We start from the raw sequence: 26,898 nt of genomic DNA on the forward strand, positions 1-26,898 counted from the left end.
AGTTTACTAATCTGTAAAAGAAAGACAGTATACGACCTATGTCATGGGGCAATAGTAAAGATTAAATGAAATATTGTAAGTAAAGCACTCGGTACATATCAGGTGCTCACTGAATTCTACTTTCTTCATTCCTTCATGAGCATTCCTACCTCTGTATTCATTATTTTTTTCTCTCCATTTCACCAAATGGAAGTGGAGGTATTGTGTGTGTACACTACTACCATTTTAGATCAACAGAAGTGAACTCTAGAGAGACTGGCTAAAGTATAATCTTCAGTGCTCCACTCTCTAACCATCCCTCAGACCACACACACATGTACACATGCACTCTCACACACGGTTTGACCAGAGCAGATGAAAGAAGCATTTTTTACTCGTGGTAATAATTCATTCCTTATTGCTCTATCCTAACTGTTGGAGTTGACTTCTGCTGCTGTTGCTGCTGCTGCTTCTCAGCACAGCAGCCTGCCCAGGGGAACATTCGACAATTTATGCCTCTAAATAGGGAGATTAGAGGAGAAAATACTGGGATGAATGTAGGTAATGGAAAGAACACTGCTTTCAGTGACAAAAACATGAATTCTAGTCCTGGCACTAATTTGTACTGCTTTTCCATGGAAAAGCCACTTAACCTCTTCCAGCCCCATATTTTCTCATCTTGAAAATGGAAAAAACAATACCTGCTATGCCTCTCTTTTTGGGTTGGCATGAGGATCAAATAAGATAATGAATGTGAAAGCACTCTGTAAACTCTGAAGGGTGATACAATACACATGGAATGGATCCCTATTATTATTCCATCATGGAAGGTGGGAGAGGGAGGAGGAATGCATCAATATGATCATTTTCCACTGCGTGCTTCAGCTCCTGCTTACAGAGCTGCGCTCTTTGCCCTCCCACTCACCCCCTACACACACATCATCTGCTCTGCCTCTCGACTGTGAAAGTTTCAGCCTGTGAAGGTTTAAACAAACAGCCTTGGCTGCTCATGTATCTTGGATCATAAAAAAGACAGGTTTTCAATGTTAGTTTCGTGTTCTTGTTTCATTTTTTAAATTTCCCATTTTAAGATAACTTTGTTCCTTGGCATGTGCATGTACTATAGGCATGCAATAAATATTAGTTGAATGAATAAATGACTATTACTCTTTAGGACATGGCAAAATCTTTTTTCCTTCAAATAAGATTGAATTGCTTTTTCTTCCCAAAGGAAATAAACATAAAAATTTAAGACTTTATTAAGGAAATGATTTTATATACCCCATCTGCACATGCCACTGCATGTGTCAATATTGCAGCCAGAAACGGTATATTATTAACTTGGCTAATGTGTCTTGTATATCTATTTACTGGAAATAATCAGACACTCCTTTCATTTGTTGAAGAAATAACCTCTCATGTTTAAAAAAGGTGCATTAATGCATTTATCCCTAGATGCATGTAAATTTACAGTACTGGTTCTTTAAAACCTTTTTTTGGTTACCCCTCTTTTCAGTTTTTCGGTTATGTAGTTCACTGGGTATCTTCCAAAAATAGCATAACATTTAACATTTATACAAAGGTTCACTTATTTACTTATTCAATACAATTTTGGGAGTGTTACATAAATGCAATTTTCAAAAGATCATATATTCCAACCTAACCATTTCCAGATGAAGAAACAGAAGTTGAAAGAGGTTAAGTGACTTGTCTAAGGTCTCACAGTGAATTAGTGGCAGAGATGATGTTGGAATCCAGACCTTCTGACCTAATTCAGTGACCTTTCCACATTACTATCTTGCTTTCCCCTTAATTTGTTTTCTGCAGTTATTCGGGATGGGACTTTAACCTTTGGTACATTTATTTTTCCAGTAACAGATGAAAGTTCATCCTCTGTCACCATATTTGAGCTATATGGTATTGAGCAAATAGCTTGCTCTTTCTGGGTCCCAGTTTCTTCATCAATAAAATAAAGAAGCTAGATCAGGTGGCCTCTGAGGCTCTTTTCAGCTTTGAGCTCTAATTTCCCATGGCTCTGTGATTCAAACTGTACACAGATCATTGGTCATTCTCAATATCTGATGGAGGGAAGTTGAAAGAGCAAATTTCTGTAGATCCATGGGTCTATGCTATACAAAATATTCTATTCTACTCTGCTCTTTCAGCCCTCACAGTGTCAAAAATGTCATATTAGTGTTTTGTCTCTGTGGAAGGCACTGAGGACCATTGAAGCTAGAGTATTGGGGAGATATTTTCCAAACTTCCTAAGTACCTTAAGGCAGAAAGAGCTTGGACAAAGATCTAGTCAATAATCTAGTCATTTCTAGGTTATGTCACATCCTAACCCTATGATCTCAAACAAATTGCTCAACCTCTCTACTATCAATTCCCTTATCTAAAATGGAAATATTACCTAACTTAAATGGCTGTTTGAAGATTAAATAAGAAAAAATATAGAAAGTGTTTAAGAGATATGTAGGTGCTTAATAAATGTTGCTTTGCTTCTCCTTAAAAGTCCATTTTTTATTTCACGATTTCATACATATTAAATGTCCAGACTAGACAAATCTATAGAGAAATTAGTATATAAAAAGTAGATTAGTGGTTGTCAATGTCTTGAGAAGTGGTGCAGGAATGGTAGGATAGATTGTTTCATTTGTTTGTATTTTATTAGCTGTGTGGTGTAATTAAAATTTATGGACTTATACTTTCAATATGTCTAAAACTTTTAACACTTATGCTGCCCAAAACCTTATCATTCCTTTAGTTCAATGCCCACCATGATTTGATATTCCCATATGGTTACATTTCTCATTCTTACATTTTTTTTAGTTATAAAAATGTTCTAAAATTGATTGTGGTGAAGATTGCACAATTCTGAAATATACTATAAACTAATGTACACACATTTATATGTATATATAAATTGTATAAATTTGTGTAATTCTATGTGTGTGTGAATTATATCCCAATAAAGCTGTTACCCTGATGAATACTGGGGGGAAAATATCCATTATAATTCAGTCATTCTTGGCTGCATCTAAATCCTTCTACTCACCTACAGCAGAGTCACTGAATGAGATCATCAATTTAAAAGTACTTTGAAAAATTTAACAATGACAAAATAAATGTATTCAAAGGAAATAATACAATCATAATTGAAGAAATAAAGAAAGACATGAATAAATGGAAAGAGACACTTTGCTCCCAACTGGCAAGACTAAAATACAAGAAAGATAAGACTCTTTAAGTTAATATATAAATTTAATGCAATATCAATTAAAAATTCTGCAGGGGGTTTTACAGACCATGACACATTTATAGTGAAATTCACCTGGAAGAATAAAAAGACAAAATGCCAAAATATACCACTGTAAATAATGATGGTATATAGCTTCTCAGGTTTTAAACCTTATTACAAAGCTATACATATATAAAAGACCTTTTGGCATTGAATTAAAAATGAAGATTGATCAATTAAATAGCATATTTTAAACAAGGAGAGCCAAATTTATAAAAATGTCTCCAGTTGGCTAGAAAGAACACACACACACACACACACACACACACACACACACAAGGGAACACTAACAAATCACTAACAAATAAATATTGGTGGGGAAACTGTGTATCCATAAGAAGAGAACTGAATTTTGTTATATGTCTCTCACATCATATGCTTCAATAAATTCCAGATGGATCAAAAAGTTAGACATACAAATCTAAACTGTGAAACTAAAAAAAAAACAAAACCAGAACAGCCTTGTTTATCTAGCTAGTGTAGCCATTGAAAAAATAAAGGGTATCATCGAAGCCAAGATAATGTGCTCAAATATATGACAGAAAATCTTGTGCACATTGTACTATAATAAGATAAAGATCAAAAAGGAAACCACCAAAAGGGAAAATATATACAATTGAGAACTTTCAAAACACACCAGTCAGAACATATAAATAAATAATGAAACATACGAGATAAATGTATAAAACTCACTAGATGAATCGTCAAAAAAAATGGACAACAAGCACAATAGGGAACATATTCAGTCTATAATCACAGGACAAAACATGTGACCTCAGCATAATACAAATTAAATCACAATGTCCCCCAGCTTGGTAGTATGTGTGTAATAAAGACCACTGTCAGGAAACAGGTCACCACATAAATTGCTGGTGGAATTTCTGGAACACACTATGACAGCATGTAACTGCTCTTTGCCCAAGTAATTCCATTTGCAGAAATATACCCCCAAGGATATAATCCAAAATAAATGAAAATAATTTATGCAAAAATGTTCATTATATTGCTGGTTAAATATTCATCTGCTGTATATGTATCTGTAAATCACTATTCATACACTTAGGGGATTCAATTATGTATAAGACCCAATCCCTGCCCTCAAGGAGCCTATAACATAACAGGGAAGACAACTGTATGTGTAACATGTTCTTTCATGTAAATAAAGACAAAGAGCTACAAGAGCAAAAAAGAAGAACTGATTTTATTCCACGGGGCTGGAGCAGGGTGGGGGTGGGGAAAAGAAAGGTATCATGGAAGAGGTAGTATTGAACCAGAACCTTAAAAGGTGAGTAGAGTTTGGTGCAAAATGGGAGTGGTTAAAAGATATTCCATGAAAGATTCCAAATGCTCAATAACTGGAGGATGGCTAAACGCACTATTGGATATTAACAGGATGGATGGCTATACAATCGTTAGAATCAACCAAAAGAAATATATTTGTGAAATAACCTCAAGCCACATAAAACCATGACTGGACCTGAAAAAAGTCAGCCAGGTAGGCACTCAAAGTGCTGGATATCCGTGTTTGATTCACTAAAGTTGCTCAAGTTTCATAATTTTAAAAAGTCAACAACACTGTATAAATATGAGGGCTAAAGCAAACCTACAAGCATTTGCTCTGATCCTTCTCTGGGATTAAACTCTCAGTCAAGGAGGGCTGTGAATTTTGGGTTTCTGCAGTATCTTCAGGCAAGTAAAAGTGGCAGTTGCTTGTGGTTACTGTAGGGGGCTGGATTCTGTGCTTCCTCCACTTTCACATCTCCTATGAATGAACACAAATCATCTCCTATGAACGAGCAGCTTGATGTGCTGCTCCCCACACTCTTCACCCTCTCTCCCCATCACATCCTAGCCCACTAAATCCTCTTCTATTTCAACAAAGCAATTGCAATGTCCAGTCTCCAAAATCCCTGAGTAATGGGACAGGAGTTAGGAGGACTCAGAACATCTGTCTTGTTTTTACTAAGTCTACTGACAGGAAAAAACAAAAGCACCTGGGATTGGGAACCTTAGTTTATGTAAGCTTGGAATTCATCAGCTCTGATTTCTGCCTGCTACATTCTTACCCAAATTTATTGTGTGTTCCCTCTGCAGACATAAAATAGAAATGTGAAAAGCAATTTAGTTACTCAAAGAAAAACTTGTCTCTCTGGCTAAAGTTTTTCAAGTTTTAGGCCCCAGGCAGATACATCAAAATAGATCAGTTTTTACTGTATAGCCAAAATCAGTGGCTCTCTGTGAAAGGGCCTGCCCCCTTGTTTGCTCTCCTCCACTCCAAATGGAAGGATTTTGATAAAATGCAAAATGCCACAAACTCACCTGCAACGTCTTGTCATTTTTATCAAGGTCACATCTAGCATTTAGCACTGGTGTGTCCCTTAGTGGTTTTTGCTGGAAGGACCGAGGTTTTTAGCTTCTTGGTCTTCTATCCATATAAATAGCTAATCATGGGCCAACTGTATGGTATTTAACACAAGCAATATACGTCATATAATACAGAATCATTCTCCCCTGAGGGAATCTGAGGCTAATTGAAAGGCTACTGTGTAAATAATCTCTCTTTCCTTAACTGTATCTTATGTTTGTGTAAGTGTTAAAAAAAAAACTCATGCTACTAATTTTTTTCATCCAAATCCCACTCAAAACTATTACTATACTTTTACTGTTCTAACACCCCTGTGAGATTAGTGGGCCAGTGATGGTACACATTAACACAACTGGGCTGTTTGGATCAGGCCATATCTTCAGGCCCCAAATTAGAAAGAGCAACGGGCAGATGGTCTGAAGAGATGGGCCCTGGCCTCAGCTCTGCCACTAACTACCTGTCTGATATTTGGCTAATAACTCCCCCTTTCTTGTCCTCAGTTTCCTTATCTGTAAAACAAGATATTAAACTGAAAAATTTACAGTTTTTCCCCACTTCTAAGACTCAATGAGTTTAAGTTCATAGACATGTTTCAGAGGCAGCCCACTGTGAACAAAATGTAGCATTATAAAGTTGAAAATATATTGGTTTTGCAGTAAAATACACTTGTGCTATTATGTGTCTTGTCTTATATATCGTTTTTCCTTGAGTATCTAATTCTCCCATTTTGATCTGACTAATTTGCTATATAATTATTTTCACTTTTTTCACCACAACCACTATCAGATGATATGACTATAAATATCATTTTTAATTAATAAAATAAGTCAGATTAATTTATGCAGCAAATACTGTCTATTATGTCCTAGGCACTAGGGATGCATAGAGAACAAGATAGACAATATCCCTATTTTCATGAAGCAAGCATACTTGTGGATGGAGACATATAATAAGCAAATATATAAATATGTAATATAATAGAAGTGCTACAAAATAAACACATTAAATGTCATGATAAAAAATAAAGAAGGGTTTTCAGTTAAATGCAGTGGGTTAGACATTCACATTTATGTATAAATGACACAAAATAAACTATTTTAGAGGCATAAACCCATGAGGAAAAACAAACATGAAACAGTATGAAAAGCATTTTAGGAAAAGGAAAGCAAAAAAGCAACTATCAACTGACTGGGAGACCCAAGAAACCTGAATCCTAAACCAACAGTGTGAAAATGAACAATACAATTTGCACCAATGATCTCCCAAGAGGCTCAAAAATTGGCAGCATCCAGTCACCATTGGGTACTTCTATAAGTGAGGGTGAAAGTGGAGCTGAAAACATGGGAATGTGTTGAAAGATGGTTTACAGAGCAATTAAACCTCCAAATCCCCTCCTCTTTTCTTTACAGCAAGGTAATTCCCCTACATACTTCCCTCTTACTAAAGAGTAGAAACTTATTCTGATCATTAAAATTAGAGGTGTTTGGACTGGGTGTCTCAGCTAGAACTCAGTGGGTGATCTAGCTATCTACTGTATGTTGAGACCACCAACCCTCTTCTCCCGTTTAGTTCCCAGAAACCTGCAGCCAAGGCTTGCCCCAGGTAGAAGATTGGAAGATTATTTTCTGAGAGAATCTGATCAGCCTTATAGAAAATTATCTAAAAATAATTAGGAGTTCACCAACAGAGGGGATCCAGCCAAATCATCCTATAATAAGGCCCTCCATGACAAAAACTTTTAATCAGCTTTTTTTTGTGTCCCACTCAAATATAACCAAACATACAAGGACCCTAAGACATAATTTTTTAAAAAGTCTATCATAAAAGTAAAACATCGAAACAAAAGAGTTAAGAAAAAATAACTTAGGGGAAACATATATCAGAGAGAGGAGAACCTTCAAAACCTTTAAGATCATCAGAAATATAAAAGATATTATAGTCATTAAACAAGAATAGCAACTATAAAAAATAAACATTAAGTAAAAGAGTTCTTGGATATTTTAAGAGACAACAGAAATAAAACTTCAATAGTGGTAGTGGAAAATGAAGTTGAGGAATTCTCACAAAAACTAGACCAAAGAAACAGAGATAGAAAATAAGGGGGAAAATTTTAATTTAGAAGTTCAAACCAGGAGTTCCAACATAGCAATGATGGATTTTCCTAAAAGAGAACAGAGAAAACGAGGAAGAAATTATCAAAAAAATAATTTGATAGATAATCTTTTTAATGTACTGTTGGATCCTACTAGCTAAGATCTTGTTGAGAATTTTGGCATCCATATTCATCAGGGATACTGGTCTGAAATTCTCCTTTTTGATGGAGTTTTTGCCTGGTTTTGGGATCAAGGTAATGCTGGCCTCATAGAATGAGTCTGGAAGTTTTCCTTCTGTTCCTGTTTTTTGAAACAGCTTCAGAAGAATAGGTATTACTGCTTCTTTGAATGTTTGGTAGAATTCCCAGGAAATCCACCAGGTCCTGGACTCTTGTTTCTTGGGAGGTTTTGATCACTGCTTCAATCTCGTTACTGGTTATTGGTTACCTGATTTCAAGCTATATTACAAAGCTGTGATCACCAAGCCAGCATGGTACTAGCACAAAAACAGAAACATAGATCAATGGAACAGAATAGGGAGCCCAGAAATAGACCCTCAACTCTATGGTCAACTCATCTTCGACAAAGCAGAAAAAAAATATCCAATGGAAAAAAGACAGTCTCTTCAACAAATGGTGCTGGGAAAATTGGACAGTTATATACAGAAGAATGAAACTCGACCATTCTCTTACACCGTACACAAAGATAAATCTAAATGGATGAAAGACCCCAATGTGAGACAGGAGTCCACCAAAATCTTAAAGGAGAACACAGGCAGCAACCTCTTTGACCTCAGCTGCAGCAACTTCTTCCTAGAAACATCGCCAAAGGCAAGGGAAGCAAGGGCAAAAATGAACTATTGGGACTTCACCAAGATAAAAAGCTTTTGCACAGCAAAAGAAACAGTCCACAAAACCAAAAGACAACTGACAGAATGGGAGAAGATATTGGCAAATGACACATCAGATAAAGGGCTAGGATCCAAAATCTACAAAGAACTTATAGAACTCAACACCCAAAGAACAAATGATCCAATCAAGAAATGGGCAGAAGACATGAACAGACATTTTTCCAAAGAAGACATCTAAATGGCCAACAGACACATGAAAAAGTGCTCAACATCGCTCGGCATCAGGGAAATCCAAATCAAAACCTCAGTGAGATACCACCTCACACCAGTCAGAATGCCTAAAATTAACAAGTCAGGAAACAACAGATGTTGGCGGGGATGCGGAGAAAGGGGAACCCTCCTACACTGTTGGTGGGAATGCAGGGTGGTGCAGCTACTCTGGAAAAGAGTATGGAGGTTCCTCAAACAGTTGAAAATAAAGCTACCTTATGACCCAGCAATTGCACTACTGGGTATTTACCCCAAAGATATAAATGTAGAGATCCGAAGGGGTACGTGCACCCAGATGTTTATAGCAGCAATGTCCACAATAGCTAAACTATGGAAAAAGCCAAGATGTCCATTGACAGATGAATGGATAAAGAAGATGTGGTATACACACACACACACACACACACACACACACACACACACACACACACAATGGAATATTATGCAGCCATCAAAAAGAATGAAATCTTGCCATTTGCAATGATGTAGATGGAACTGGAGGGTATTATGCTGAGCGAAATAAGTCAATCAGAGAAAGACATGTATCATATGATCTCACTGATAGGAGGAATTCTTAATCCTGGGAAACAAACCGAGGGGTGCTGGAGTAGCAGGGGTGTGGGAGGGATGGGGTGGCTGGGTGATAGACATTGGGGAGAGTGTGTGCTATGGTGAGTGCTGTGAATTGTGTAAGACTGCTGAATCACAGACCTGTACCTCTGAAACAAATAATACATTATATGTTAAAAAAAAAAGATAGTAGGAAGGGAGAAATGAAGGGGGGGATATCAGTGGGGGAGACGAACCATGAGAGACTATGGACCCTGAGAAACAAACTGAGAGTTCTAGAGGGGAGGGGGTGAGGGAATGGGTTAGCCTGGTGATGGGTATTAAAGAGGGCATGTACTGAAAGGAGCACTGGGAGTTATACGCAAACAATGAATCATGGAACACTACCTCAAAAACTAATGATGTAATGTATGGTGATTAACATAACATAATACAATTTAAAAAGAAAAAAAGAAATAATTTCCAGATTGAAAGGGGCAATTGAATACCCAGCAAAACTGCTGAAAATAGATGCACACTAAGGCATACCACATTGAAATAATAAGAACACTGGAGACCAAGAGATTATATCTAAATGACAGAAATTGAGTAAGAAAGCAAAGAGTAAGGGCCACAGAGATGGCCATAATCATGGCATTGCATAAACCACTATATCCAATCCACTGAATGCTGCCTGCTCTACTCTAAAAGGATATCAGACACATGAAAAAATGTTCAACATCATTAGCCATCAGGGAAATTTAAATCAAAACCACATTGAGATACCACCTTACACCAGTTAGAATGGCAAAAATCACCAAGGCAGGAAACAACAAATGTTGGAGAGGATGTGGAGAAAGGGGAACCCTCTTACACTGTTGGTGGGAATGCAAGCTGGTACAGCCACTTTGGAAAACAGTATGGAGGTTTCTCAAAAAATTAAAAATAGAGCTACCCTATGACCCAGCAATTGCACTCCTGGGTATTTACCCCAAAGACACAGATGTAGTAAAAAGAAGGGCCACATGCACCCCAATGTTCATAGCAGCAATGTCCACAAAAGCCAAACTGTGGAAGGAGCTGAGATGCCTTTCAACAGATGAATGATAAAGAAGATGTGGTTCATATACACAATGGAATATTACTCAGCCATCAGAAAGGATGAATACTCACCATTTGCATCGACATGGATGGGACTGGAAGGGATTATGTTAAGTGAGATAAGTCAAGCAGAGAAAGTCAATTATCATATGGTTTCACTTATTTGTGGAACATAAGGAACAGCATGGAGGACATTAGGAGAAGGAAGGGAAAAATGAAGGGGGGGAATCGGAGGGAGAGATGAACCATGAGAGATTATGGATGCTGAGAAACAAACTGAGGGTTTTAGAGGGGAGGAGGATGGCGGGATGGGTTAGCCCGGTGATGGGTATTAAAGAGAGCACATACTGCATGGAGCACTGGGTGTTATACGCAAATAATGTATCATTGAACACTAAAAAAAAAAAAAAAAAAAAGAAAACCTATATCACTTTATAGCAGGAAGGCTAATTTGTCATAGGTTTGTCATGAAGATTAAATGAATTAGTATATGTAAAGTGCTTAGGAGAGTGCCTGGTGCATATTAATAGTTATAACTCTCTGTCCTTAATATTGTTATCATACTAGTCTTTGGGAAAAATAACTTTAAATATTTGCACTGGCAAGGAATATTTAGAGACACAGAAAATAGAATAGAAATGCCAGATAAATATGGTTTGGCAGTGGCTTTCTAAGTATGTGGGTACTTCATCATCCCTTGTTATTTCCTTTAACCCTGCCCACACCTTTATAAATCTTTTATTAAATTCTCTTAAAGTAAAAAAAAAAGAAGAAGAACACATACATCCTGGTGAAAATACAAGATCTCATAGCTACTTTAGAAAACAGTATGGCAGTTTCTAATATAGTTGGATATATATATATATATATATATAAAATTCAGGAATCCCACTCCTAGGTATTTACCCAAGAGAAATAAAAACTATGTATAAAGAAAAAATAATAAAAGGACATCCAGTATCCAAAAACTTCTCTCTACCTCCACTGTACCATCTTAGCTCAATTCACTATTATCTTTCTCTTGGAGTACTACAATAGCCTATAATTGGGCTTTCTGCCTTCACTCTGGCTCCCTATAGCCCATCCTCCAGACAGCACCCAGAAGCATCTTTGCAAAGTGTTAATCAGACCCCTTTCTTCCTTTCTTAACCCCCTCAATTGCTTTCCACTGCATCGAAGATTAAATCCAAGCTTTTCACCATAGCATTCTGGATTCCTCATATTATGGCCCCTAAATATCTTTTGACATCGTCATCTGTGTCTCTCAGTACTTCCAGCCACAGTGGGTTTCTTTGTGGCCTATGTATATGCCCCATACATTTCCAACTTCGATCTTTTGCACTAGTCTACCTGCAATTCTCTAGGTCTTTCTCATCACTCACCACTTTAGTTCTCAACTCATTTGTCACTTCCCTGGAGAAAAATTCCCTAGTCAACTTATGTAAGGTGGTCACTGACCCAACAATTCTCCACTCCATTTTATTCACAGAAGCTATTCCCACCTAAAGTTACGTTTTAAAATTCATTTCTCTATATATTTATTATCCATCTTCCTCCACTAGATGTAAGCTCTATATAGGCAAAAAATATTTTTTGCCTTTCTTATTTATCACTGTATTTCAGCATCTAGAACAGAAGCATGTCAGAGATGCTCAATAAATATTGCCTGAATTTATTAATGGATTAACCACAAAGAGTTCATAATTCTTAACACAATAACAGAATACAGTTGCAGATACACTTGGTTAGTCACCATATATTAAGGAATCTAAAAGGTAAGCCATGGATGAGGAAAAAATAATAAACAGGCTCATCAAGGTCACACCTGAAGAGGAACCAATAGTTTTGAACTCTGATGTGATGTCCTCCAGTTTCTTTGTGTCCATGACTAGAGGAGTAGCAAACATAGAGAAAAGAAACACTAATGAGGAAGAAATACACAAACGCTGTGAAATGAAGTGTGTATGTGCAAGAAAGGGAGGGTTGTTTTGATGCAAAGGAGGGTAGTCAAGGCCAGTTTCTCACTATAACAATGCAACAAATAACTTGTATTACCCAACCCCTGAAGATCTGGGCTCTAATGGATTCTCAAGAATATAAACTCAAATTGGTGGCATTAGATTTCCTTTCTTTTTTTTTTTAACAGAAAAACAAATTTAATTTCATATGCACAGTAGCCCCAAAGAGATTCAAAGCAGTGACCAAAGCAGGCAACTTTTTTAGCTTTTAGATTAAGAAATACTTGTTTGTGAAGATGTAACAAAACAAAGGGTTTGGACTTGGGGTAGCAAATTAATGAAGAAGTAACAAAGTTTGTTTATACAGCCTTCTCAGCCTTGAATTTCCTGTTTCTGGCAGTAAGGATGCCCTCTACCCTCCTGGTGCAGGGAAGGTCCTTTTCAGATGGGAGGTTTAATACCCATCACCAGGCTAACCCATCCCCCTACTCTCCCCCCCTCTAGAACGCTCAGTTTGTTTTTCAGAGTCCATCGTCTCTCATGGTTCGTCTCCCCCTTTCTTTACAGATCACATGGCAGGTCCTGTTTAGGAGATAGTAATTATCTTAGTCTGCTCAGGCTGCTGTAACAAAATACCACTGGGTAAATTAAACAACAGAAATTTATTTTCTCCCAGTTCTAGAAACTGGAAGTGCAAGACCAAGGTGCCAACATGGTTGATTTCTAGTGAGAACACTCTTCCGGGCTTGCAAACAACCCCTTTCTTCTTGTGTTCTCACATACAGGGGGAGAGCACTCTCTGGCATCTCTTCTTTTGAAGAGAGTATAAGAATTTTCAGGGGTAGGGGGACACAGTTCAGTCCATAGCAGTATTGAAACTTGCAGAGAAAAGAGGCAAAGGGTCAGGCGGGCCTGCTAGATGATATACAGTTGAGTGAATAGAGTCTGCGATCATATTCCCTTCCAGATTTATCTAAAGCACTCGTACATTTACAATTATCCAACTCCCAGCACTTCCCTCTCCATCCTCCCACCCTTCCAAACCACTATGTGATAAATATAAAGATTATTGTAAAGTCATCTGATGGGATCAAGTTTCATAGACATAAAAGGAATTCCTTTGTGTTTAATAAATCCAATATCTATCTTAGGGAATTAATATGTTCAAAGTCACTCTGAAAATAAGATTTCAAGCCAGAATTGAGACACAGAACTCTTGTATCCCGACAAAAATCTTTTCCCTCTGCAGACTTAGCTATTGTCCTAAGAGACCCATGCTTCAGGTTGGTTCTAAGAGAATTCAACAGATATTTAAGGGCTGCTAAAATGCTGGGTCACTGTGACCCTTAGTCTGTATTTCACTGTTCAATTCCATCTTCCTGGACAGTCTATCAAGTAACTGAAAATCAGGGAGAACCCCTCCTCCACCAACCTTGAATTTCATTAAGGAAGAAGTACACTATGTACTTGTTCCCTTGGCACTTCAGGTGGCAAATTTTATCCTTTCCCAGCCCAATTAGAAACTTGCAAGCACCTTGTTCTCCTGCTAGCTGTCTTCAAGGACAGCGTGCTCTCTAAGACCCACATGACAATAAATATTAGCTATCATAGACCAGTAATTCCATACCAGAGTTGAAAATATCAAGATTACTACTAAGATTGAAGCATTGACTAGAAAATAGTCCCAGTGATCTACTGATTATGAAGCAGTTATGGGTGTCACCTTCCCAAAACTCATGTTCTCCAAGGAACCTTGTATGATAAAAACCCACTGGGTTTTTATCTGACTACTTGATTACTCCACTTTGCACTCTATTGTTTACCCTTGTTAAGTTGTTGCTTTGAAAACACTACTTTGGTATTCAGAGTTGTCACTGTGCAAGTGTGCGCTCTCCCTAACAAACTTGTGGGTTCCATATAGCTGTGTCTGAGTATGGTCTTCAATACCTGTGCTTTATATGTTCTAAATTTTACTTTCTTACATTTCTTTTCACAGACACAACAATCTAATATTATAAGGAAGCATAAGAGCTAAGGATATGGCTCATGCACCAAATATAGCATGCTGAATAGTAAAATGTGACATCTGCTATGATTCTCTGCAATGATAGTAGCTAAGTGGTTAAAATTTGATGCCCACGTATCTCCCCCCTAACCTCCCTTCAACAGTCCTTCTATGTCCCAATGTCTGTCTCCCTTATGTAATTGCCAACAAAACCTTGATAAAGCTGATAATTGGATGGAGCAGGAACGCCATAGGTAATCTAACCCTTGCTCTCCCACTCCTCTCAGTATTTCCTTTTTTTTTTCTTGCTGCTAGTGATGTTTGTGGGGGAGGAAGAAAAGAAGGCAAGAGAGAATTTACTGGATCCTTGAGCATTCTCTGCCAACTGGATGAGAGGGAGGAAACCTATGGGCTGCTTTTTTCACTTCATTTCCCTTTCCCTAATCCTGAAGAAGAATTTTCATACTGCCTCCTTCTCCCATTAGTGAAACAATGAATAAATGGATAGTCTGGGTGTCCATCTTGAAGAGGTTTCCAATGAAGGTATAAGCAGAGATTGGCTCTGATTTATCTGACAAGCTGATAACTGTTTCTAGTGTTTTTCAAAAACTTTTATTAAGTAGGTTACTTAAAGCTATGCTTAATCTTTTTCTTCTCTTTCTCCTATTTCCTCATCTTAAACAGAAGCCTACTTCTACAATTACCTCCAGATAACCCTTCTTAGCTAACACACCCTTTTGTAATAAACCCCCTACCCACACACACAACATAGGTGAAATGATTAGGCAGAATGTAATTTTATTGTCACGAACTCTCTCTCCAAGTGGGAAATTTAGAAACTTCATGAATTATACATCAAAACACATACACAAAACCCACCGTGTTCACTGAGCAGAAATTGTACTATTTCTACTACCCATCTTCTAGTCATATACAATCACATTTCCACCATGATACGTATAAATGTACCCAATTAGAAATCATAGAATTGTCAAATGTCAGAGTGGGAATTGAGTATAGAGAAAAATTTAGTCTAACCCTCTCATTTTCCAGAGGATAAAACTACTATCCAGACAGAGAGCTTTCCAAAGGTCACTTAGGTAGTTGAAAATAGAAGTGAGACCAAAACAATGGCCATGTTTATGATCCTCTGTGTCAAAACAAACAAACAAACAAATATTCAACCAAGAATTTAAGAGTATATGGATCCATCCTCCAGATAAGGAAGCATCAATCTTTTCACAGCAAAAAATGATCCTATTCATCATGTCTGAGCTTCTCTGCTCTTTTCTGTACTGCTTTGCTGCTGTTGTCAATTCCCAGAGCACTTCCCTTCCCCTGCTTCTGAACAGCCCCCATGAATGAGCAATTCCTGAACGCATTTGCTATGATGTTTGCAAAAACAGCCACTCAGAGAAAAGGTCAGTGTCATTGTACTCTGTTTCCAAATATGCCCCTTTAAAAAATCAGGCATTACTATACTGAATACCAGTTGCCTAAAGACTTACAAATCTCCTCTAGGAAAGTCCAAGGCTCCTGAAAAAATACAAAATCCAATACATGTTGTGATGTGATTTACCAAACTGAAAAAGAATTACAAAATGGTCATGAAGAGACATCATTTTTCCACTGGCCTGGGGATTCCATCTGCAAGAGGAGGCCACGATTCCTCATTTCTCAGTATGCTCAGCCATTTCTCTAGTCAGGCAGGCTCCACATATACTCTCTGGTCACTAGAAATAGGGATACAGGTCTCTAGGGAGTCTCCAAACAAAGTGGAGCCAAAAAGGAAAAGAATACTTATTTATTTATTTTTTAAATTTTTTATTGTTATGTTAATCACCATACATTACATCATTAGTTTTTAATGTAGTGTTCCATGATTCATTGTTTGTGCATAACACCCAGTGCTCCACACAGAACGTGCCCTCTTTAATACCCATCACCAGGCTAACCCATCCCCCACCCCCCTCCCCTCTAGAACTCTCAGTTTTTTTTTTTTTTCAGAGTCCATCATCTCTCATGGTTCGTCTCTCCCTCCGATTCCTCCCCCTTCATTCTTCCCCTCCTGCTATCTTTTTCTTCTTTTTTTTTCTTAACATATATTGCATTATTTGTTTCAGAGGTACAGATCTGTGATTCAACAGTCTTGCACAATTCACAGCGCTCACCATAGCACATACCTTCCCCAATGTCTATCACCCAGCCACCCCCTCCCTCCCACCCCCCACCACTCCAGCAACCCTCAGTTTGTTTCCTGAGATTAAGAGTTCCTCATATCAGTGAGGTCATATGATACATGTCTTTCTCTGATTGACTTATTTCACTCAGCATAACACCCTCCAGTTCCATCCACGTTGTTGTAAATGGCAAGATCTCATTCCTTTTGATGGCTACATAATAAGGGAATACTTATTTATAGCCCATTTTGCCAAGTACTTCTGATTTTAGTACTTCCCTGGTAATTGTCAGTCTGCTCTGAACTCTGGATCTTCCACAACACAAAATCATGCTTGCTGTTTCTCTTAGATGCTGCTGCCATCATTAATCAGGTGGTACACACAAAGACCTTCACAATTATGCTCAACCTACTACCTTCTACGATTCTCTCCTGTACTACAGCCATACCAGACAACTCTAAGTTACTGCACACATCATGTACTTTGAGACCTCACAGTTCTCCCCTCTATATCTTCACAATAGTGCTTCAAATTGCTTTTTATTCTTCAAGACTCATCAAGCCAAATTAATTGTTCTATATATAATTTCTATTCTCCCATTAATTCATTCACAAATTTTTGAGTACCAACTACTTGTCATACACTTTGCTAAGCACTGGGAATATAGAAGAAGATAGATATGGTCCCTGCCCTCATAGAATTTATAAGATAATAGGAGGGATCAATAGTTCCAATAAATACTTTTTATAGGGGAAGTACAGGTGGCTATGGGATGTCACTGCAAGGATCTGACGTAGACTAGAGAGGTTAGAGAAGGTCTACCTGAATAAACAGTATTTAAATTGAGACCTGAAGTAGGAATATGAGTTAGCCCCATGTAGAGGGTATTACCTTCCAGACAGAGAATATGAGCATATGAAAAAAACAGTGAGGCAAGGAAGAACTTCGGGGTTTCAAGGAACTGAAAGAAGGAGAGCACAAAATGGGAATTCAGGAGAAGGCCAAGCATTGTAGGCTACATTAATAATTCTGGACCTTATGCTTTATTCTCCACAGGGTGATACAAGCTAAGATGGATTGGGCTTGTGCCAATGTCCCCATATGTACAGAACTGAATAAAGTGGGTCTCTGAGAAGAAAAGAATAATTCTGGACCTTAAAGTAAGAAGAATGGGAAGTCACTAAAAAGTATTAGCCTGGGACTGTTCAGAGGGAACAAATTTGATACAGAGACATGTTAATGGCCTGGAATAGGATGATAAAGAGAAGTAGATACATTTGAGTGATATTTAAGATCACAAATCTATAGGACTTAAATAATGGAATCTTAAGAAAGATGAGAGGCTTCAAAATGATAAAAATTAATAATGCTATATTTTATTGAGGTAAGGAATAATATAGGAGGGTCAAAATTGGTTTTAGGCAGTGGGGTGGGTAGATAAAGAGTTTTATTTTGGAAATACTGAGTTTAAGGTGCTTATGAGATATACAAGTGAATATAAAAAATAGGTGCATGGTTCTGGAACTCAGAAGAGAGAGTTAAATTAAGGATAAGAAACAGAATCATCAGCATAAAGATGGCTATTAAAATCATGAAAGTGGATGATTTTATTTCAGGAAGAGAATAGAATGAGCAAAGAAAAACTCTGTGACATCACAACAAACATTTAAATGTTATATGGAGAAGCCACAAAAGGAGATGGAGAAAGAATGGTCAGAGAAATAAAAGGAAAACCAGGGGAGTGAGGTTCTCAAAATCCAAGGAAAGAGGGTACATCAAGAAAGAAGGTGATCATCTGAGATGAATGCTGTTGAATTGCCAAGAAGGATGAATTTAGCATCATGGGTGTCATTGTGACCTTATCGAGAGCTATTTCAGTGGAGTCGTGTGGGGCAGAAGACAGATTGGAGTGGGTCGAGGTGAAGAAATGGAGACAAAAATGTAGACCTTTCAAGAAATTTGTGTTTGATGGAAGGAGTGAAATTGTTCAGTAACTGAGAGGGCTAAGGGATCCAGGGGGGTTCACTTGTTTGTTTGAACATAGGAGACTATATGTTTAAAAGCTGAAAAAAGAATCCAATAGAGAAAGATTGCTTGAAGATACAGGAAAGGAGTCAACTGATGGCATAAATCTCCTAGGAAAGCAAAAGGGGAAGGGATCCAGAATATAGATGAAAGGATTGGCTTTTATTAAAAGGAAGGTTATCCCTCCATGATAACATTAAGAAAAAAAGAGGGTAGCTGAAATGTACATAGTCTCTAGGTTTGGAGGTAGAGTTAAATAGGCAGTGAGAAATTCTGCCAGGATTCAGGAGAGGGAGAATGACAAGAGAGAAGTTTAAAAGATCATTTTTTGCCATTTTCCCAGAATGCCTTCTTTTTCTAGAGCTCCCCCATGATTACTAGGAGATAGTGTAATGCAGTAGTTAAGAAAAGAGAGCATGAGCAAGAGTTTCTGGTAAGAACCGTGGCTCTACCATCAACTAGTTTATGACTTTGTGCAAATCACTTTTTTTTTGTTTCCTCATCTGTGAAAAAGGAGATCATATTTTTACCTCCCTCAGTTTTATTATAAAAATTAATTGAGTTAAGGGGCACCTGGGTGGCTTGGTCAGTTAAGCATCCAACTCTTGGTTTTGGCTGAGGTCATGATCTCAGGGTCGTGGGCTCAAGCCCCACATGGGGCTCAACGTTCAGCATGGAGTGTGCTTGAGCTTCTCTCTCTCTTTTTGCCCTTCCCCTGCTCATGCGTGCACACTCTCAGCATGGAGTGTGCTTGAGCTTCTCTCTCTCTTTTTGCCCTTCCCCTGCTCATGTGTGCACACTCTCTCTCCAATAAATAAATAAATAAATAAAAAATTTTTAAAAATTAATTAAATTAATATACATGAGGGGCTTAAAAGAGTGCCTGACAAATAATAAGCACTCTAGTGTTGCTTTCATTATTACTCCTCTCCAAATATCACCTGAGTCTGTTTGTTATTGGATTACATGGAGATACAAAAGGCAACTATTAGGTATAAGGGAAGGTGAAGTTTTTCTTCAAAAGTAGTTGATATTTTCATTTTCTTACTAGAGTAAAAATACAACAGGGACATGAGGTTTGAAAAAAATATATATATACACATACACACACACTGCATATATATATGTATACACACGGTATATAATCACACATATGTACACATTATTTATGTATATGTATGGATTTTATACATATATGTATATGTATGGGATATATATAGGAGATATACACACACACACACACACATATGTTTATGTATATATTCCCAAGAAATCAGTGAATACCCATATATCACAGTAGGGAGGACTTGGTCCATAGAGGATGGAATTGAGAGTGGTTTCTAATAAGAAGCCTAGAGGATTGCCTTGAGCCCTAGGGTGATCCTTTTCTAAATACAGCAGCAGAAACACTACCACCAGTTGAGGTTTTCAATTCTTATTCCAGCCTTCTTCTCTTTTTCTATTTTAGGAGGAAAGGTTCACATCCATAGCTGAAAAAATCACTGATTCTTTTTTATGTGGAGGTAGTGGAACTGTTTCTTTCTGGAATAGCTTTGGAAATAGCCACAAAACATCTGGGTAAGTTCCATAGGAGCGGGACCCCAACCTAAATACATAAACATTTGCTCCCCACATTTACTGCAGGAGTATTGTGCCAAATTAGTGACTTGGATATAAAGGTTGAAAGACTGAAGATACTTACGTGTTTGGATGGAAAATATGGTGCCAGCTTGAGGAGAAGAGAGAACAAGCAGTTAAATAGAACTAGCTTATATAGTGCCTAGAAGGACAAATCAGAAACGTGGACTGTCAAACTTTGCTGATACAATTTGCATTAGTGAAAAGCCTAGATTAAGTGTACATAATAATATGCCACTTTATTATTTTCAGTACATTCTGTACATATGAAATGACTAAATGTTGCCTAGCAGAGGTCCCACCAGACCTGATCCTGCTTGGTTTATAATTAGCACATTTATTTGTTAGTATGCAAATGACTACTGCTATAGTACTTGGGAAAAATTGTGTTGTTAAGTAAATGCAGTATTCCTCCTGCAGTTTTGCTCCAACTATTCATTAGTGCTGCCAACCTCTTTTTTTCAGAGAGTACAACATTAAACAGCAAACCAGAAGTGCATGAATTTATACAATGACAGTCCAGTTGTGTTAGACTTGGGAAGGTGGTATGGATGCATGGTAGAACTTTAAGTAGCAAGTGTGTAAAACGGATCTCACAGCAGCATAGATAAGGTGCAAACTGGAATAAGCAAGGACAAATCTTCCCATTTGTAAACCCATTTGCTCTCGTTTTAAACTTACCCAGATATAGCAAAAACACTTTGGCATCAAGATCCAAAGTCTAGCTCCATCACTTACTTGCTTTTGACTTTGGCTCAGCAAGCTCTTATGTGCCTAGAACATAGGTTTTCTCTTCACAAACGTGAAGATATAAACAGTATAGTGGCAATATAGCATAGTGGTTAAGCAAGAGGACTCTGAAGTCAGACCAACCGAGCTTAGAATCCTGACCACTACACCAGGTATATGTCATTTTCATCAAGTTATTTAACTTTTTTAATCTTTGATTTCTTCATCTGTAAATGGAACATCTTAGTAGCCCTACTTAACTCAGAGTTGTGAATATTTAATAAGATAATCCACAAAAAGCACTTAGCAAGGTGTCTGCAATATATCAAGTCCTAAATAAACACTAGGTCTTAAAGTGTTATCCCAAAATCTTCTTCACTTTGGCTTATGCCCAATCAACTCCACTATAAATGGTCTTGTTAAGAACACTAAACATTACCTCTGTATAGCTTAATTCAGTGGACATCCCTACATGATGTCAGCAGCATTTAATTCAGATGACTAATTTCTCCTTTTTGAAATGTAAAAACTGAGACGATTTCAGGAAGATGTGAGGAAGTATTAATTACTTAAAGGATAAAATTTTGGATCAGGTGCTGGAAGAGGATTGTGGCATCTCTTTCTCTGGAACACTAAAATGTGCTCAGCTATGCTATCACATGCATATTGAATACTCAACTGCCCAAAGACAGAAGCTGGGTTCGATGGTCTCTGGAGATTTCTTTTTGCCTTTAGAGTCTATGATTTTTCCAAATTAGTGGACAATAGCAGCTACTATTTGTGCAGAAATAGTTAACTATAGACAGGGGCATTTGGCATGTGCCCTGCAATTCTCAAAAAACCTTATAAAATGGGTATTCTCCACATTTTGAAATTGATGAAATTGACTTAGAAAAAGCACAAATAACAAGGTCATGAAAATATTGAGTAGTAAATTCAGAATATTAACTTTTTCATTTAATCACTCATTCTTTTTTATTTTTTATTATTTTTTATTATATGCAGTTAGCCACTGTATAGTACATAATTAGTTTTTGATGTAGTGTTCAATGATTCATTAGTTAAGTATAACACCTAGTGCTCATTCGTATATAAATCCAACTAATATTTACTGAGCACCTACCACGTGCCAAGCACCATCTTTAGTACTGGACTACAGCATTGAACATAGTAGATAAAATTCATGACCTTGTTGAGCTTGTATTTTAGTAGGAAGAGAATATGAGCCAATACTGTCTGGTTCCAAGACCTTGATTCAATTCTATAATCTAGTATAATGTCCTCTGACCAGTTTTTGTATCATTACTATTTTATAGTGAGGTTGAATTTTTTTCCTTTTTAGACACAGCAGAATCATGCACCAAGGAAACTGAACTATTTCCAAATTCTTCTTCCTGGGACTCACAGTGGGGTCTGAACAGCAGAACTCATTTTTATGCTATTTCTGTGCATGTATCTGGTCACCATGGTAGGAAACTTACTTATCATCCTGGCTATTATCAATGATGCTCACCTTCATAGCCCCATGTACTTCTTCCTTGCCAATCTATCCTTCACTGACATCTGCTTCATAACCACTACAATCCCCAAAATGTTGGCAGACATCCAAAGCCAGAACCCAACCATCTCCTTTGCAGGATGCCTTACACAAATGTACTTTTTTATGTTGCTGGTGGACCTGGACAATTTCCTTTTGGCAGCCATGGCATATGACTGGTATGTTGCCATTTGTCACCCATTACATTATGCTGCATTACTGAGCCCCAAGCGTTGTGCCCTATTGGTAGTGACACCATGGGTCATCTCCAACCTTGTCTCAATACTGATCTAAGTCTGCTAGGTCTCTTGACCATCTGTGATCAGAAAAAAATCCCACACTTTTTCTGTGACCTGGAACCCATTTTAAAGCTTGCTTGCTCACTCAAATCAATGACTTGACAATCTTAGTCATTGGGGGAGCAGTTATCTTTATCCCCTTCACCTTCATTATTGTCTCCTATGCCCTTATTTGTTGCTCTGTACTTGGGGGTCCTTCAGCCAAGGGGAAGTGGAAAACATTCTCCACTTGTGGCTCCCATCTCTCAGCTGTGGCCCTTTCCTATGGATCCATCATCAGGGTCTACTTTCTTCCCTCTTCTGCCTACTCAGTAGAAAGGGATAAGGCAGCTGCCATGATGTATACAATTATAACTCCCATGATGAACCCCTTCATCCATAGTCTAAGGAACAAGGACGTGAAAGGATCACTGAGGAGACTATTCAGCAAGAAAACATTTTTCTGGAGATGGTGAGCCCTGCCATAAGAGACATCTCTATCAACCTTTTATACTTGGATTAGTACACGGAGGGTCCAAAGCCTCAGGCTACTGTGCTACTATGGCAGTTTCTTTCTCATCCATCTCCTGCCCCCAATCCAGGTCCAAGACTCTAGATGAGCTCTCCATTAAAAACAACAACAGTAACAAAACAAAACAAAAATGTTCCTTTATTCCACAGTCTTTTACCACTTACATACAGTTTTCCCTGAATAATTTCATGGTCGTATAGTCAGTACTGACTAATTGTTCTCTAATTTTTGGTTTGTGTTTCCCTTTTGTTTCTACCAAACCCTACATGTTAGGTCATTGATGGAAGGAAGGAAGGAAGGAAGGAAGGAAGGAAGGAAGGAAGGAAGGAAGGAAGGAAAGAGTTGATAATAGCTCATGTATCTTATAGATAATAGCATGTTAGAGTTCACAACTTCCAAACAATAACTTGATTCTCACAATAACTCTTTGAGGAAAATACCATATCATTCTTACACACAAAGCAAGAAAAAAGACATATTAGTAGAAGAAAAGCAAGCTAAGAGAAAAACAATCATGTCACTTGTCCTGCTCTAAGCCCTGCAGAGGTTCCCCACTGAAGATAAAGTTCTTCAGCATTTAAGATCCTCTACCACCTGAACACATTTATATTGCCAGAAGTTTGAACCATCATTCATTAACCCCTCCCCCACCATCCTTACATTCCAGCTACACTGAACACTTTATCATTCTTTGAGCAGTCTACAGATTTGCATGACTCTTGTCTTTTACATGTTACATCTTCTCCTTGGAATACCTGTTCCACTTTCTTCCTACAGATATTTGATGCTCTTAAAAGGCTCCACCTCAAGCCTTACATTCTCTGTGAATTCTTTCATAATTCTCCTATCTCTGTAGATAAAATTATTCTTTTCTCTTCTAGGCTCCTGTAGAACTTTATTTTGTTATTGAATCATTTATCGCAATGAATTATAATTATCAGGATATTTGTTGATGTTATCCAAGATGATCTGAGCTCATTGTGGCGTGCAGGTACTATGTTTTATTAACATTTGTAGCTTTAGCCGGGTATAATGCCTGGAACAAAGTAGGTGCTCAGTAAGCCAAACTGACCAAAAAAATTGTCATCTTTCAAAAGAGAAAATTTAGTTTTAGTTTATCGCATGCTGACTTGTTGAGTAATATCAGATGAGTCAAATAATCTCTCTGGGCTTTAGTGCCCCACTGATACGGTCCATGGAACAGTACAGTAACTTCTGCATACCAGTTACCCACATTAACCATACAGAACTTGTTTGAGGTTAAAACATTCTGAGACAGAAGGCTGTGAAAATGCCATACTGGGTAGATGCCAGGAGTCCAAAATAAATCCAGAGAAACATAAAGAAAATCAGGTATTAAACATATATATGAATATGAGGGCTTGAGGTACATAAGGATTTTTGTGTGGGTATGGAAGCTAAGACATGATACCTGGTCCCTTTTAAGTTGTAACTGTGTAGTATCTGAACACTTGATCACAGAGGAGACTTCAGGCTTTTCATGCACCTAGTACTGATAAAATGTATCCTTTGTATTATACCATCTGGGTTGAATGAACCTATCTCTTTGTTTTATGACATTTTCAGGGCTGGGTTTGTGGCTTTGTGGTTACACAAGCACCACAATAGTCTAGTCAGTGCTACTCAAAGTGTAGTTTGCAGACTTATGCTAATCACGCCACTATTTGTTACTGGTCAGCAGAGAGATTGAGCTAAATTTAGAAATTGAGATGAACATTTAGAAATGTAGAGCAATTTCACATTGCCATGAAATTTTTATTTTATTTTACAAAAGTATCAGTTTACAAAAATTTGGAAATTAAAAAATACTAGAAGCATTAGATTCTTCTTCTCATTCTCTTCCTCCTCTTCCTCCTTCTTTTCCTCCTCCTTCTCCTTCTCCTTAGTCTTCTTCTTCAACATAAAATCTTGAGCAGGGCTCCATATGATGAGTACCTTTTAAGCCAATGCAATCAGGATCTGATAATGTTTAATTTAAAAAGTAGTTAAAGCAGAGTCATTACACACTCTCTCTCTCACACACACACACCCTTAACACTTTATTTTTCAGGATACTCTATTTTGACTTATTCCATGAAAGATATATTCCTTAGCTAATCTTTTGATTTAGGGCCAAGACCCTTTCTTTCTTTTTTGCCGAGACCCTTTGTTTGCAGGTTGATTGAGTTCTGTGTAATCATTCTTGCATAAACCTTACCCTTAATGCATTATCTTTGACTTCTAGTTTCAGTCTCTTTAAAGTGAAGCAAGAACTTAAAGACACTTGCAAAGCAAGCTAAGTACACAATCCTCCTTGGATAGTTTTTAATTTTGTTCCCAATTTTTTACATCTAATTCAATAACATTAGTCTCCTAAACGCATGTAACTTAGTTTTTGTAGAAACAATATTCTTTTGCCTTCATATTGTGTTGGTTCATATAATTTTATTAAATTTTACTAAAATTAGACTCGCAAAAACAAGTGCAACTAACAAAAACAGATTTTGGAAAAACACAGCTAACTCTTGGTAAGGTAACACAGAATTGGTGGGACAAAACCATAACTGTGTGGGCATATAAAGAGTAGCTGACTAGTTGCAGGTATTCATCAGGGCATGGCCATTAGTCAGAAAGTTTTGTACAGAGAATGGGGAGTGTCTTTAATCTAGAGTTATTTATATCAAGATCAGTTAAGAGAGAGGTCATTGTGTATTCAAAAGATAAAAGCTGCTATGGTTAAAGCCGAGGAAGGGGACCTGAGGGCCTGCTCTTTCAGTCTACTCCTAATCTTGTCTTGGCTCATCTACAGGAACTTGGTATCTAATAGGAAGCAAGAATGTATACCAGCAGCTGACTACAAGTTGCCCATGCTCTGAGAAATATCTCCTCTCCTCCTTTGCCCTTTCGAAACTACCAAAGATTGTTGTGGCAGGGTGAATACATATATAATTTCTCCCCACGCTATAGACACACTCATCAAGTTGATGAGGGTTAAGCAAAAACAGTATACAGAAATGCAAGTAATGGGATGGAACCATTGACAGACAAACAAAATTAGATGTCAGTTCCCAAGTCATACCTTGAGGCCAGAAGAAGCCAGAGCAGATAATATTTATTTATTTATTTTTCAAAGCAGATAGTATTTAGCCTAAGATGTTGGTGAGATGACAGAACATCTTCTGTAGTGCCTGAATTGCAAGTGAGACTATCTAAGAAAAGGCCCTGACTCTATGCTGCTGATTTTACTACTTTGGAGGAAAAGGAGCTTTTTAGAATATGTGGCTTCCATAAGGCAGAAACTATATCTTATTCATCTCTGAGGCCCTACCCTCCACTTTGGTGCCTTTCACAGAGTAGGAGCTAAAACTACGCCTGAAATGAATGAGTGAAAATTTGCATACAGGCCCAAAATTTGGGGCAAAATTTTGCCTAAGTAAGGGATTTGAGATAAATCAATCATCTGATCCTAAAACATCTGGAGCTTCAGCAGATCTGACTACATATTCTA

Source organism: Callorhinus ursinus, unplaced genomic scaffold (genome assembly GCF_003265705.2).
Source record: "Callorhinus ursinus isolate GAN/ISIS: 27379988/994484 unplaced genomic scaffold, GSC_fseal_2.0 scaffold33, whole genome shotgun sequence".
Taxonomy (NCBI): Eukaryota; Metazoa; Chordata; class Mammalia; order Carnivora; family Otariidae; genus Callorhinus; species Callorhinus ursinus.